Source organism: Aulonocara stuartgranti, assembly GCF_965226115.1.
Source record: "Aulonocara stuartgranti genome assembly, chromosome: 3".
Taxonomy (NCBI): Eukaryota; Metazoa; Chordata; class Actinopteri; order Cichliformes; family Cichlidae; genus Aulonocara; species Aulonocara stuartgranti.
In genome coordinates this window covers 24,470,713-24,487,606 of record NC_138941.1, presented here as the reverse complement: position 1 = coordinate 24,487,606, position 16,894 = coordinate 24,470,713, and the positions used below count along the sequence as shown (strand labels likewise).

The following is a 16,894-nucleotide window of genomic DNA, read 5'->3' as shown; positions in this document are numbered from 1 at the left end:
GGTTGGCCATTCTTGTATTTTGCTCGTTTGTGTTGTTGTGTTTGCACATCTCTGTTGCTTGTGGGGCTCGCACACAAGAATTTCACTCGCATGTGCTGTGCCAGTGTGCCTGCACATGTGATGTGACAATAAAAGTGATTTGATTTGATTTGATTTGATTCCTGTGAGGCCATCTTCACCAGACCAGGGCCTGTGCTGCTAGCCATCCAAATTACCCAAAGGCCTGTGTTGCTGGCCGAAAACAACCACATTTCACCAGGGCCTGTGGTGTTGCTGGATGAGGCCATCCACATTATACCAGGGCCTGTGCTGCTCGTTGATACCATCCACATTTCACCAGGGCTTGTGTTGCTGGCTGATGCGATCCACAGTACACAAGGGCCTGGTCTACTGGTGAGGACATTCACATTACAAAATGGCCTGTTGTGCTGGCCAATACCATCCACATTTCACCAGGGCCATTGTGGTTGGCTGAGGTCATACACTTTACATCAGGGACAGTGCTTCCTGTAAGGCGATCTTCACCACACCAGGGACTGTACTGTTGGATGATTCCATCCACATTACACCAGGGCCTGTGCTACTCGATGATACCATCCACATTTCAGCAGGGCCACTGTTGTTGGCTGAGGCCATATACTTTACATCAGGGACAGTGCTTCCTGTCAGGCCATCATCAGCACACCAGGGCCTGTGGTGCTGGATGATGCCAACAACAACAACAACAACAACAATCTTTATTGAAGGGAATCATTGCCATGGTAACAACAAATGGTAGTTAAAATTTTTTTAGCATTAACAAAGATGAGGAGATACATTTACTGAATACCAAATAAAGACACCTTCAATGCTAAAGATATCACAGGTGTAATGTCATGTTGCTATGGTTTAGATTTTATTTTCTATCATTCATAGACTATGATGTGTTTGTAGTCACATGGACATCTCACACTGATTTCAGGACCCTGCAAAGAAAACAACATGGCCACCATGTCAAATCAAATCAAATCAAATCACTTTTATTGTCACATCACATGTGCAGGTACATTGGTACAGCACATGTGAGTGAAATTCTTGTGTGCGAGCTTCACAAGCAACAGAGTTGTGCAAAATACAATAATGTAAACAAGCAAAATACAAGAATGGCTACATCTTAAACTAATAAATATATGTACAATATATAATAGTATATGCATTTCTGGATGTGTATACTAAATATTTTTCTACGTGTGTGTGTGTGTGTGTGTGTGTGTACACATATTTTACAAATTAAATAGAGTAAACAATGAATAGAATATATAAAATAAATAAAATAAAATATACAGAGTGAGACATGTGCAAAACAGTGGCGTTACTGTACAGTATGGAGTGCATAATGTTAAGTGTGCATAATGTTGGAGTGCATAAGGTTAATCCATGTTGGATTTTTGGAGTCACAAATCTAGGCTAACGTTAGCAAGCTGCATTCAGAGAAACTATGGATTTTGGGACTTGTGAGCCATACTTTTCACTGGCAGCTTTATCTACTTTTAAATTAAATCAATGTCTCTCCTAGAGCTCCAGTTTGGTGGCGTCTTATATGGCTCGATCACCTTACACTGGTACCAAGATCAAAGCTTTCAAAGTACGGACATCTACGTGCATTTTCGATCTGGATGGGTAAATATGGTTGTCATCAGAGAGGTGAAGAACAAGAAATTGTTGTTTGCTGAAATGAATGATCACGTGTAAATCTTATATTTTGTTGACTTGGAATTTTACAGTGAATCAGTCCTACAGTTTAAATGAGCCTCCATTGACAGACTAGGTTACTGTGGAAATGCAGGGATTGGCGTGATTTGACCTGTAAGGCAGGGTCAGGAGGGGTGTGTTCACATGTTGGTGCCATATTCTACGCCCTTCTGGGCGCTGTAAAGAAACACGAAAAGGCAGCAGCTATCCGGCATTTTGGCTAAACTCAAAGACGTTCATAAGATGGCTGGAGAGCAAAGGACTGCACTACTGTTTTGACTTTCATGTGTGCATGTCCCAGTAGCTCTGATGTCACGTGAAGACTCTTTTAAAGCAAAGAAACAGATGAATAAAATACTAGCATTTTACTCAGCAAAACTGAAGTAGATAGTTTGTGGATGGTTTGTAGCAGTTAGCAGGCCAGACTATTTGTCATAAAAAAAAAATACTCCAAAAGGCACCATGAGCACAAACACAGTTCAGTTCAGCCACAGTGTATTAGTGGAAGCCAAAGAGTTCATCAAAGAGGACATGCACCCAAACTTTAAGCCTCAGCAAAACTGAAGCAGTTTAGTTCTGAGAAAGAGTTCAGTTATCATAGACAGAAACTATCCATGTTTAAAGTTGGACATTTTAACATGGGACACCCATGATTCCCAGCCTCAAGTGGCCACTATTGGACCTGCATCTTTCAGCACCTCAGTGCTGCTTTTCTTTTCCAGCCCCAGATGATGTAGCTTTGTGTACCTATCTACACCCTAATTACAAACATTGGTAAAAAAAAGAAAAGGAAAAAAAAAAGGTTTTCTTAAGTTTCTAACTTTGGCTTGATTCATGGCTTCCTCTTCATTGGTCCATACATGATGTAAGTATGTATTCTAGTTGTCAACTAGAAAGTGCATTTTCTGAAGAAACTGCAGTGTGAATGCTTGAATCTGAATGTATGCATTGAAATGAATTAATTGCTGAATTTTAAGTTAAAAAGTTTGAATGAGATAAAAAGAAAAAGAATTTAATCTGAAAACAAAAGTGCTGAAGTGCTAAAAGCTGACGTTTACACAGAAGAAGAAGTTGGAAAAAAGCTGAAAATGTTTTAATTGTAAATTAGAAAAACCTTAGAAATGAGAAAAGAAAATTTAGAGTCAGAAAATCTCTGAATGAATATTAAAAGTTCATATTCTTTGAGTCACTGAATGACTAAAATGTGATCCCTCCACTTGGATCCACACAGTTTAAAATTTTTAAATGTCTGAGCTTTGAAAGACAAGGTGTTGGAAAGAGAACAACGATGGCAACGTTTTGAGGGTAAAATCATACCTGTAGAGCAAACACTGAGGACACAGCAGCAGTTGAAAGAGAAGTGTTTAAGATGAATCTTGGCAGAGTGAGAGACAGAGCTAGTTAAGCAGGCAGGTGTGAGCCTGGTTGCTATAGTGACTGCACCCAATGGCTCCATACACACGCACACAGACATGCGCCTCACTTCTGCTGCTTAAAATGAACAGAAAAGTCATGTGAGTGAAGTTGGCCCCCCCACCTTCTTCAAATCCAACAAAAGTGGTATCAAACGTTTGTGCTACGTTTGTGCTGGTTTGTGCTGCAAAAATTTTCATTTGTGCTACTATCATTTTAAAGATATTAATCAAAATTTCTAGAGGTCATCAGAGGTCAACCAGCCCCCCAACATTACCCAAATCCAACAAAAGTGGTATCAAACGTTTGTGCTACGTTTGTGCTGCTAAAATTGTCGTTTGTGCCGCTTTCATTTTAAAGATATTAATGAAAATGTAAAGGTCAAAAGGTCAACCAGCCCCCCCACATTAATGGAATCGAACAAAATTGATGTCAAATGTTTGTGCTACATTTGTGCTGGTTTGTGCTGCTAAAATTGTCGTTTGTGCCGCTTTCATTTTAAAGATATTGATAAAAATTTCTAGAGGTCATCAGAGGTCAACCAGCCCCCCCACAGTAATGGAATCAAACAAAACTGGTGTCAAACGTTTGTGCTACGTTTGTGCTGGTTTGTGCTGCTAAAATTGTCGTTTGTGCCGCTTTCATTTTAAAGATATTACCAAAAGTTTCTAAAGCTCAACCAGCCACTTTCTTTACCGTAAAGAAATTGAGAGATATTAACCAGCATTGGATATTTTTTTCTTATGATCACACTCTTAAACCTAGTAATCAAACTGCAATAACTTATTTAAAAACTAGGTTAAATATAGCATTTAAAATAATTAATGCATTCGGTTAGAGAAAAAACTTTATTTGCTGGTAACAAAATACAAAACTACGAGAACAATGTAGTATATATGTTTCCTGTTAGAAAAGGTAAATACATTGAACTGTCTGAGCCTCACAAGTCTAATACAATAACTGAAAAATAACAGCTATTTCCATCATCTAACTCACAAACTAGAAAAGGACTTTCTTTCATGAGATCTTGCCATCATTCCTTTGTGTAGAGCACAGTGTGCGGACATACGCTGGTGTTTTCAGATGCTATGGTTACATCCTTTCTTAGGTCATCATACATCTCCCAGATGTACGGGGTCCTGTTACAGAATGTCATATAATGCCCGAGTGTTTCTGGTGTTGGGCCCTCCTGAAATGTAATGACTGCTTTCAGTGTGAATTTCTCTCCTTGAAGTAGCAGAGTGGATGGGAATTCAGTAAGCAAAAACCTTTTTGGACTGTGAAAACTGTGCTCCAGAGTTTCTGTAGAGCATTTTCCAAGGTCTGTGTCAATCCATACAAGCTCTCTCAGGGTGAAACTGTGACAAACAGTCCCTGTGCAAAGTTGCTTTCCTGATGAATCTGTTTTAAATGCTGTTGGAGATGCATCAGGACTTTCGATTGGTCTTAGGCATGGCGATGCTGGAAGGTTGAGCCCTTGTTCAACAGCAGACTGAAGGTGAGCTATGCCAGAAGCTGAGAGGACTGACAGATCAATGGAAACAAAAGGTATTTGCCTTGTGTTTGGTGTGTAAAGTTTGCAGTACTGGGAGGAACACTGTCTTGTGAAGTGAACACTTGGATTTTCCGTCATTGTTTTTTGAATTACTGTGGACACATGGCACTGTGCATCAACACGATGAACACCAGTCTTCAACTGAACAGGGCAGAATATTGAGCTCAGCACCTCTGCCCTCAATGAATAGGCATGTTGAGTGACACCCTTTGTAGCAAGGGATTTCACAAGCTGGAATACTTTGTTCTCCTCTGAACTATTCAACATGTTTTGAGCAGTACGACTGTCACAGTAAGCGCAGCACAGACTTTGACAGAAGGCATCAAAGGCACAGGTGTTCATGACACAGTATTGTCCTTTGCCAAGTTTTACTGCACTGTAAACCCCAACAGTCTACCTGACTTATAAAGTTTGTGGATATAACAATTGAAATTCCTCAAAGTTGAAAGAACTTAAAACTTTTGTTCTGTTAACGATTCAAACAGTTATAATTGTACATGGCTTAGAAGTTAAGAGTAAATACTGCTTTCTTAATTATGATTTTTGAGTAAATGTTTTTTTTCCGAGCTCCGCATGTGTATGTCAACTACGTCATGACGTTTTCTCTCTAACCTGAACGACGTTGACAAAAAATTCTGTTCAATATGGCTGCCCTTCTCGAGCGACTGGAGAGCACATTTGGAGAAACTTGTAAGTAAAACGGAACCTTCGTTATGTTTATTTTTTCCGTAAAAAAGCAAGTATATTAATATGTTGCAGGCAAGAACTTCGATTTCGAATGCGCTGTTGTGTTAAAAAGCACAGACCCAGGTGGTGAATAGTGGTTCGCTGTTGTTCGCGCTGTTTTTCAAACATAGATTATGTCGTCAGTTTTAACCGATTAAAACAGTTTTACTAAGAATTACATAAAAAGAAAGGGTCTTAATGACATTTTAACGACCACTTGCCAACACAAGAAAGTTGGCGTTTTTACAACAGCAGCCTAATTGTTCGGCAGGTTTTTTTTTCTTCTTCTCATTAGCATGATTCAAAACTGACTTAGCTAGCAGTGGCAACTTCAATCTAAAACAATTGAAATATAGCAAGGTTTTGTATATTTAGTGTGCTAATAAGGTTTTCAATATTTTTATTTTTTCCTTCCAAGGCTGAAGACCGAAGACAAAAGGACAGAAGAAAAAAAAAATTCAGACTGCAATTAATTTCAGGTGGAGACAGTAAACACAGGTGAGTTGAAAAATCTATTGAAGAGTCCTTTCTTCATGGCCATTAAAACATTTTTAGGTTAAAAGACCCGTGTCATGAATCGCTGTGCGGCAGGCAGGAGTTGGACCCAATTCAATTCAATTTTATTTATATAGCGCCAAATCACAACATAAGTCGCCTCAAGGCGCTTCATAGATACAGAGAAAAACCCAACAATCATATGACCCCCTATGAGCAAGCATTTTGGCGACAGTGGGAAGGAAAAACTCCCTTTTAACAGGAAGAAACCTCCGGCAGAACCAGGCTCAGGGAGTGGCGGGGCCATCTGCTGCGACCGGTTGGGGTGAGAGAAGGAAGACAGGATAAAAGACATGCTGTGGAAGAGAGACAGAGGTTAATAACAGATATAATTCAATGCAGAGAGGTCTGTTAACACATAGTGAGTGAGAAAGGTGACTGGAAAGGAAAAACTCAATGCATCATGGGAATCCCCCGGCAGCCTATGTCTATTGCAGCATAACTAAGGGAGGATTCAGGGTCACCTGGTCCAGCCCTAACTATATGCTTTAGCAAAAAGGAAAGTTTTAAGCCTAATCTTGAAAGTAGAGATAGTGTCCGTCTCCTGAATCCAAACTGGAAGCTGGTTCCACAGAAGAGGGGCCTGAAAACTGAAGGCTCTCCCTCCCATTCTACTTTTAAATACTCTAGGAACAACAAGTAGGCCTGCAGAGCGAGAGCGAAGTGCTCTAATGGGGTGATATGGTACTACAAAGTCATTAAGATAAGATGGGGCCTGATTATTTAAGACCTTGTATGTGAGGAGCAGGATTTTGAATTCAATTCTGGATTTAACAGGAAGCCAATGAAGGGAAGCCAAAACAGGAGAAATATGCTCTCTCTTTCTAGTCCCTGTCAGTACTCTTGCTGCAGCATTTTGGATTAGCTGAAGGCTTTTCAGGGAGTTTTTTGGACATCCTGATAATAATGAATTACAGTAGTCCAGCCTGGAAGTAATAAATGCGTGAACTAGTTTTTCAGCGTCACTCTGAGACAGGATATTTCTAATTTTAGAGATATTGCGCAAATGGAAGAACGCAGTCTTACATATTTGTTTAATACGTGCGTTGAAGGACATGTCCTGGTCAAAAATGACTCCAAGGTTCCTCACCGCGTTACTGAAGGCCAGTTTTATCTGAATTAAGAAGCAGAAAGTTAGCGGCCATCCAGGTCTTTATGTCTTTAAGACATTCCTGCAGTTTAACTAATTGGTGTGTGTTATCTGGCTTCATGGACAGATAGAGCTGGGTGTCATCTGCATAGCAGTGAAAATGTATGCTATGTCTTCTAATGATGCTGCCTAAGGGAAGCATGTATAATGTAAACAGAATTGGTCCTAGCACTGAACCCTGTGGAACTCCATAATTAACCTCAGTGTGTGAAGAGGACTCTCCATTTACATGAACAAATTGGAGTCTATTAGATAGATATGATACAAACCACTGCAGTGCAGTACCTGTAATACCTACAGCATGTTCTAATCGCTCTAATAGGATATTATGGTCAACAGTATCGAATGCTGCACTAAGGTCTAGCAGGACAAGCACAGAGATGAGTCCACTGTCAGAGGCCATAAGAAGATCATTTGTAACTTTCACTAAAGCTGTTTCTGTGCCGTGATGAGCTCTGAAACCTGACTGAAACTCTTCAAATAAACCATTCCTCTGCAGATGATCTGTTAGCTGTTTGACTAACAGATCAAACAGATCAAACAGCTAACAAAAATCCTCTTTCAAGGATTTTTGATATGAAAGGAAGGTTGGAGATTGGCCTATAATTAGTTTCATCAGTTGTTCAGTTCTTATAAAATGTTGTATAATTGTACCAAATCACTGAGGATACATCCAATGTGTAAATCACAATCAACAATTTTACTGTGATATTTGCTCGTGTTTAGAGAATCTCCATTATCTTTGTTACTGAGTTTCCATTTTTGTAGGGCCAAATTTGTATTAAAAATTAATATTTTCATATGATGTGAAATGACTCAATCATTTCTAATTTTTAGAAGAAACCATTCATTAAGTCCCTTAAGGTGAAGATTTCATATATTGATAATGATAAAATTAACACAAATTAAAGGTTTCACTGATAAACACATAATTTTTCCTTGCTTTGAACCCCATGTTCTATATAGATTACAGCTCTGATCTGGAGAACACTATTTTAAAATACTGTGTAGGGTTTTTGTCAAATGATTAAGAAACAGACTCTCTGTCACAAGAGACAGAAAGGTTGTATCTTAAAAGAAAAGTCTCCAAAATTTGGTAGAGTCTGATGTCATGCAGTTTCATAAACATGTATTCTCCCCAAAGAATGACACCTGAAAACTTTGCCTTAAATGAACTTTTCTTTTCCCTTTTTAGGAGGCGCCTGATATCAACGTGAAACGCACTGCAGTACTTCGTGCCCTTCCTGTATGTCTATGTCTGTGTCAATTTTGGGCTCCTGAGAGGGGTTATCATCCACTTCCTGCTCCACAAAGGCTTTGTGTGGATACTGACGCTTCACTGTACCATCCTGTCTGGCAACCTCTGCTTCTTTTCGTATTTGTTTTGCAGAAGAGATCCGCATGTTCCCTTCAATAAAACCAAGATGACGTGCAATGAATTTATCTATCCTTATAGGGAGATTTTCATGCTTGAACAGACCATGTTTAATGTTCTTGAACTCTGCTTCAACATTAGCTAAAGTTGCAGTGAGTTTTTTGCTCTGAAATAGGGGAACCATTTCTCCAGTCCAGAGTGGTAGGTATCCTCCCAATCTAATTAGGTGTGGGACGAGCTCAGGTAGATAGTGCATATTGTCTCGATCACCATGATCTTCAGCATGGCACCTGCTCCCCTCACAAATATCTGCCACCCACTGCCTTAAGTCGGTGTTTATTTCTGTGCATGGATCCAATCTAATGTCTTCTTCTTCCTTGTCATCAGAAACAGACATAGTCTCATCTGAAATTTTTCTTTTCAGATTTGATTTGGACACTTCTGACATAATGAGGTTTCCAAAACTGTCACAGCCTTCTGTCTCACTTAATGCCACAATAGCAATGCTGCGTATTAGGACCTCTGCTTCTTCCAAGGATTGGGACTTGACAAGTTGTGCCATTGATCGCACGTAGAAATCCCTCACCCGATGAGGCTTTTTTCCTCAAACAGTCCCACTGGCAAATCATTTTGATTAAGTGTGCCACATCCACTCTAATGAAACATTCAATTCAATTCAATTTTATTTATATAGCGCCAAATCACAACATAAGTCGCCTCAAGGCGCTTCATAGATACAGAGAAAAACCCAACAATCATATGACCCCCTATGAGCAAGCACTTTGGCGACAGTGGGAAGGAAAAACTCCCTTTTAACAGGAAGAAACCTCCAGCAGAACCAGGCTCAGGGAGGGGCGGCCATCTGCTGCGACCGGTTGGGGTGAGAGAAGGAAGACAGGATAAAAGACATGCTGTGGAAGAGAGCCAGAGGTTAATAACAGATATAATTCAATGCAGAGAGGTCTGTTAACACATAGTGAGTGAGAAAGGTGACTGGAAAGGAAAAACTCAATGCATCATGGGAATCCCCCGGCAGCCTACATCTATTGAAGCATAACGAAGAGAGGATTCAGGGTCACCTGGTCCAGCCCTAACTATATGCTTTAGCAAAAAGGAAAGTTTGAAGCCTAATCTTGAAAGTAGAGATAGTGTCCGTCTCCTGAATCCAAACTGGAAGCTGGTTCCACAGAAGAGGGGCCTGAAAACTGAAGGCTTTTATTCGATTCCATTACTGTGGGGGGGCTGGTTGACCTTTTGACCTTTACATTTTCATTAATATCTTTAAAACAGAGGCAGCACAAACCAGCACAAATGTAACACAGTTGATTGACACCAGTTTTGTTTGATTCCATTAATGTGGGGGGGCTGGTTGACCTTTACATTTTCATTAATATCTTTAAAACAGAGGCAGCACAAACCAGCACAAACGTAGCACAGTTGATTGACACCAGTTTTATTTGATTCCATTAATGTGGGGGGGCTGGTTGACCTCTGATGACCTCCAGAAATTTGTATGGATTTCTTTAAAATGATAGCAGCACAAACGTAAATTTTTGCAGCACAAACCAGCACAAACGTAGCACAGTTGATTGACACCAGTTTTGTTTGATTCCATTAATGTGGGGGGGCTGGTTGACCTCTGATGACCTCTACAAATTTTCTTGAATGTCTTTAAAATGATAGCAGCACAAACAACAATTTTAGCAGCACAAACCAGCACAAACGTTTGACATCAATTTTGTTCGATCCCATTAATGTGGGGGGGCTGGTTGACATTTTGACCTTTACATTTTCATTAATATCTTTAAAACAGAGGCAGCACAAACAACAATTTTAGCAGCACAAACCAGCACAAACGTTTGACATCAATTTTATTCGATCCCATTAATGTGGGGGGGGCTGGTTGACCTTTTGACCTTTACATTTTCATTAATATCTTTAAAACAGAGGCAGCACAAACCAGCACAAACGTAGCACAGTTGATTGACACCAGTTTTGTTTGATTCCATTAATGTGGGGGGGCTGGTTGACCTCTGATGACCTCCAGAAATGTGTATGGATTTCTTTAAAATGATAGCAGCACAAACAAAATTTTTTGCAGCACAAACCTGTGACATCAACTTTTGTTTGATTTGGGTTATGTGGGGGGGCTGGTTGACCTTTTGACGTTTGCATTTTCATTAATATCTTTAAAACAGAGGCAGCACAAACCAGCACAAACGTAGCACAGTTGATTGACACCAGTTTTGTTTGATTCCATTAATGTGGGGGGGCTGGTTGACCTTTTGACCTTTACATTTTCATTAATATCTTTAAAACAGAGGCAGCACAAACGTAGCACAGTTGATTGACACCAGTTTTGTTTGATTCCATTAATGTGGGGGGGCTGGTTGACCTTTTGACCTTTACATTTTCATTAATATCTTTAAAACAGAGGCAGCACAAACCAGCACAAACGTAGCACAGTTGATTGACACCAGTTTTGTTTGATTCCATTAATGTGGGGGGGCTGGTTGACCTTTTGACCTTTACATTTTCATTAATATCTTTAAAACAGAGGCAGCACAAACCAGCACAAACGTAGCACAGTTGATTGACACCAGTTTTGTTTGATTCCATTAATGTGGGGGGGCTGGTTGACCTCTGATGACCTCCAGAAATTTGTATGGATTTCTTTAAAATGATAGCAGCAGAAATGTAAATTTTTGCAGCACAAACCAGCACAAACGTTTGATACCACTTTTGTTGGATTTGAAGAAGGTGGGGGGGCAACTTCACTCACATATGTCATGTCTACTGAATTCTCATTTTTCATGCCTGTGGAGTTTATTATATGGACGTGGTGACAGTGTAAAGACAGCCTGCTCTTCTGATTTAACTTTTCAAGCATTCACACTAATTAGTGTTTAAACCTCCCATGGTTCTATATCTGGGGATGTGGCTTTGGTTTGCACTGATGAAAGCTTATAGTTGAAATGTGTTTGACGGTAAATGGTCAATAAAGAAGACAGCATTTTGTTTTGTTTTTACACAATGATTTTGTCATGTGCTGTGTGCAGGCAGGAACTGTGGACCCAATGTGCAGACACTTGGAGGTAAAAGTGTGAACTTAAAACAGCTTTAACGCTAAACACAAATATAACAAAAGCAAGAATACCAAAAGAAACTTACACAGGCAGCCAAACAGAACACACAGCATAGGATGAGGGAGATCGCGACAAAGACCAAAGAAAACTCAGGGCTTACATACCCAGAGAGAGCCATCAGGGAATGGGAGACAACAGAGAAACACAGCTGGGACAAATAAGGGTAGCGAGACAAGGGAAGCAAATCCAGATACATTAACATGAGACATGGACTTTCAAAGTAAAACAGGAAACATAACACAGACAACGCGGACTTGACGAGGGGATACAGCAGACAGGGGGAGACAGAACAACTATGTAACACAGAGACAGAAACCAGAAGACAGAACTCTAAGAAACCAAAAGACTAGAAATGATAAATAATGGCAAAATCAAAGTTCAATAATAATGTAAAACTCAAAATTTTGGGTCAACGAACCCAGGCACCCTAACAGATTTATTTTTACAGTTAATTTTTTTCTATTTAATTATTTAGTTACAGTCCACCATACCTCTGATCCCCTGTCAATCCATCCACCCCCTTTTTAATGGTGTATCTGATTCAGGGTCATGAAGGGCTGGAGCAGCTTTCACAGACTGAGCAAGGTACACCCTGTACAGGTCACCAGTCTATGGCAGTGTCCCACTGTGTGTAGCACAGATTTCACTCTCTGGCTTTATTTATAGCATAATAAGACATTTTACTTTTAAAAATCAAGGACACCAACAAGGCAGATAGGGCACATGCACTGGGGCCACAAATGTCCCAGGTTTAGTCCGTAATTCAATTCAATTCAATTTTATTTATATAGCGCCAAATCACAACAAAAGTCGCCTCAAGGGGCTTCATAGATACAGAGAAAAACCCAACAATCATATGACCCCCTATGAGCAAGCACTTTGGTGACAGTGGGAAGGAAAAACTCCCTTTTAACAGGAAGAAACCTCCAGCAGAATCAGGCTCAGGGAGGGGCGGGGCCATCTGCTGCGACCGGTTGGGGTGAGAGAAGGAAGACAGGATAAAAGACATGCTGTGGAAGAGAGCCAGAGGTTAATAACAGATATGATTCAATGCAGAGAGGTCTATTAACACAGCGGTCCCTAAGCGCCACGGACCGGTTCATGCCCGACAATATTTTTACGGACTGGCCTAGTACCGGTACCGTAAAAAAGAAGATTTATTCATAACACACGTGAAAAGACCCAGGAAAACCGAGTTAACGATAAAAACGATAACAAAATAACGCTAAAAAAACTATAAAAATCCTGAAAACCATACATTTCACACCTGAGCCTCAACTCTCAACTCTCGTGGCCCGGTACCAAACGACTCATGGACCGGTACCGAGGCCCGGGGGTTGGGGACCGCTGTATTAATACATAGTGAGTGAGAAAGGTGACTGGAAAGGAAAAACTCAATGCATCGTGGGAATCCCCGGCAGCCTACGTCTATCGCAACATAACTACGGGAGGATTCAGGATCAGTGCTCTAAGTGCTCTAATGGGGTGATATGGTACTACAAGGTCATTAAGATAAGATGGGGCCTGATTATTCAAGACCTTGTATGTGAGGAGCAGGATTTTGAATTCAATTCTGGGTTTGAAGGGAAGTCAAAACAGGAGAAATATGCTCTCTCTTTCTAGTCCCTGTCAGGACTCTTGCTGCAGCATTTTGGATTAACTGAAGGCTTTTCAGCGAGTTTTTTGGACATCCTGATAATAATGAATTACAGTAGTCCAGCCTGGAAGTAATAAAAGCATGAACTAGTTTTTCAGCGTCACTCTGAGACAGGATATTTCTAACTTTAGAGATGTTGCGCAAATGGAAGAACGCAGTCTTACATATTTGTTTAATACGTGCGTTGAAGGACATATCCTGGTCAAAAATTACTCCAAGGTTCCTCACAGCGTTACTGGAGGCCAAGGTAATGCCATCCAGAGTAAGAATCTGGTTAGATACCATATTTCTAGGCTTTTCAGGGCCGAGTACAATAACCTCAGTTTTATCTGAATTAAGAAGCAGAAAGTTAGCGGCCATCCAGGTCTTTATGTCTTTAAGACATTCCTGCAGTTTAACTAATTGGTGTGTGTTATCTGGCTTCATGGACAGATAGAGCTGGGTGTCATCTGCATGGCAGTGAAATTGTATGCTATATCTTTTAATGATGCTGCCTAGGGGGTGCATGTATAGTGTAAACAGAATTGGTCCTAGCACTGAACCTGTGGAACTCCATAATTAACCTCAGTGTGTGAAGAGGACTCTCCATTTACATGTACAAATTGGAGTCTATTAGATAGATATGATACAAACCACTGCAGTGCAGTACCTGTAATACCTACAGCATGTTCTAATCGCTCTAATAGGATATTATGGTCGACAGTATCGAATGCTGCACTAAGGTCTAGCAGGACAAGCACAGAGATGAGTCCACTGTCAGAGGCCATAAGAAGATCATTTGTAACTTTCACTAAAGCTGTTTCTGTGCTGTGATGAGCTCTGAAACCTGACTGAAACTCTTCAAATAAGCCATTCCTCTGCAGATGATCTGTTAGCTGTTTGACAGCTACTCTTTCAAGGATGTTTGATATGAAAGGAAGGTTGGAGATTGGCCTATAATTAGCTAAGACTGCTGGGTCTAGAGATGCTTTTTGAGTAAAGGTTTAACTACAGCCAGCTTGAAGGCCTGTGGTACATAGCCGATTATTAGAGATAGGTTGATCATATTTAAGATTGAAGAATTAATTAATGGCATAAGATAAAGCCATAAACATGTTTGTCTGAGTCTTCTATCAAAAGTTACAGCGATTTATATGAAGTTGTTCAAAAACGCTTTATTTCGCCAAGACAGTGCGTTTCTCACTGTTACATGCATTTGAATGGGAAACTCGCCTGAAACAAAGTATAGGTTTTCATTATGTGAATAATTTTAAAATCTTAGCTCAAACGGCTGCAAAACCTGTTTGCCCAGCACGGGGATATTGAGTTCTATAAGATAAAGCCATAAACATGTTTGTCTGAGTCTTCTATCAAAAGTTACAGCTATTTATATGAAGTTGTACAAAAACGCTTTCTTTCGCCAAGACAGTGCGTTTCTCACTGTTACATGCATTTGAATGGGGAACTCGACCGAAACAAAGTATAGGTTTTCATTATGTGAATAACTTGGAAATCTTAGCTCAAACAGCTGCAAAACCTGTTTTCCCAGCACGGGAACCTTGAGTTCTATAAGATAAAGCCATAAACATGTGTATCCGAGTCTTCTATCAAAAGTTACAGCGATTTATATGAAGTTGTACGAAAATGCTTTATTTCGCCAAGACAGTGTGTTTCTCACTGTTACATGCATTTGAATGGGAAACTCGCCTGAAACAAAGTATAGGTTTTCATTATGTGAATAATTTTAAAATCTTAGCTCAAACGGCTGCAAAACCTGTTTGCCCAGCACGGGGATATTGAGTTCTATAAGATAAAGCCATAAACATGTTTGTCTGAGTCTTCTATCAAAAGTTACAGCGATTTATATGAAGTTGTTCAAAAACGCTTTATTTCGCCAAGACAGTGCGTTTCTCACTGTTACATGCATTTGAATGGGAAACTCGCCTGAAACAAAGTATAGGTTTTCATTATGTGAATAATTTTAAAATCTTAGCTCAAATGGCTGCAAAACCTGTTTGCCCAGCACGGGGATATTGAGTTCTATAAGATAAAGCCATAAACATGTTTGTCTGAGTCTTCTATCAAAAGTTACAGCGATTTATATGAAGTTGTACGAAAATGCTTTCTTTCGCCAAGACAGTGTGTTTCTCACTGTTACATGCATTTGAATGGGAAACTCGCCTGAAACAAAGTATAGGTTTTCATTATGTGAATAATTTTAAAATCTTAGCTCAAACAGCTGCAAAACCTGTTTGCCCAGCACGGGGATATTGAGTTCTATAAGATAAAGCCATAAACATGTTTGTCTGAGTCTTCTATCAAAAGTTACAGCGATTTATATGAAGTTGTTGAAAAACGCTTTATTTTGCCAAGACAGTGCGTTTCTCACTGTTACATGCATTTGAATGGGAAACTCGCCTGAAACAAAGTATAGGTTTTCATTATGTGAATAATTTTAAAATCTTAGCTCAAACGGCTGCAAAACCTGTTTGCCCAGCACGGGGATATTGAGTTCTATAAGATAAAGCCATAAACATGTTTGTCTGAGTCTTCTATCAAAAGTTACAGCGATTTATATGAAGTTGTTCAAAAACGCTTTATTTCGCCAAGACAGTGCGTTTCTCACTGTTACATGCATTTGAATGGGAAACTCGCCTGAAACAAAGTATAGGTTTTCATTATGTGAATAATTTTAAAATCTTAGCTCAAACGGCTGCAAAACCTGTTTGCCCAGCACGGGGATATTGAGTTCTATAAGATAAAGCCATAAACATGTTTGTCTGAGTCTTCTATCAAAAGTTACAGCGATTTATATGAAGTTGTTCAAAAACGCTTTATTTCGCCAAGACAGTGCGTTTCTCACTGTTACATGCATTTGAATGGGAAACTCGCCTGAAACAAAGTATAGGTTTTCATTATGTGAATAATTTTAAAATCTTAGCTCAAACGGCTGCAAAACCTGTTTGCCCAGCACGGGGATATTGAGTTCTATAAGATAAAGCCATAAACATGTTTGTCTGAGTCTTCTATCAAAAGTTACAGCGATTTATATGAAGTTGTTCAAAAACGCTTTCTTTCGCCAAGACAGTGCATTTCTCACTGTTACATGCATTTGAATGGGAAACTCGCCTGAAACAAAGTATAGGTTTTCATTATGTGAATAATTTTAAAATCTTAGCTCAAACGGCTGCAAAACCTGTTTGCCCAGCACGGGGATATTGAGTTCTGTAAGATAAATCCATAAACATGTTTGTCTGAGTCTTCTATCAAAAGTTACAGCGATTTATATGAAGTTGTTCAAAAACGCTTTATTTCGCCAAGACAGTGCGTTTCTCACTGTTACATGCATTTGAATGGGAAACTCGCCTGAAACACAGTATAGGTTTTCATTATGTGAATAATTTTAAAATCTTAGCTCAAACGGTTGCAAAACCTGTTTGCCCAGCACGGGGATATTGAGTTCTATAAGATAACGCCATAAACATGTTTGTCTGAGTCTTCTATCAAAAGTTACAGCGATTTATATGAAGTTGTTCAAAAACGCTTTATTTCGCCAAGACAGTGCGTTTCTCACTGTTACATGCATTTGATCGGGAAACTCGCCTGA

At 39.7% G+C, this 16,894-nt stretch overlaps 1 long non-coding RNA gene across 1 annotated transcript; it reads left to right on the top strand.

The window, feature by feature from the left end:
* The first annotated feature begins 5,355 nt into the window (after nucleotides 1-5,355).
* LOC309703884 lies at nucleotides 5,356-8,873 on the top strand. The gene is made up of 3 exons (XR_014276068.1): nucleotides 5,356-5,389; nucleotides 5,844-5,923; nucleotides 8,326-8,873. It is a non-coding gene; the product is annotated as an uncharacterized lncRNA (long non-coding RNA).
* Nucleotides 8,874-16,894: the final 8,021 nt, after the last annotated feature.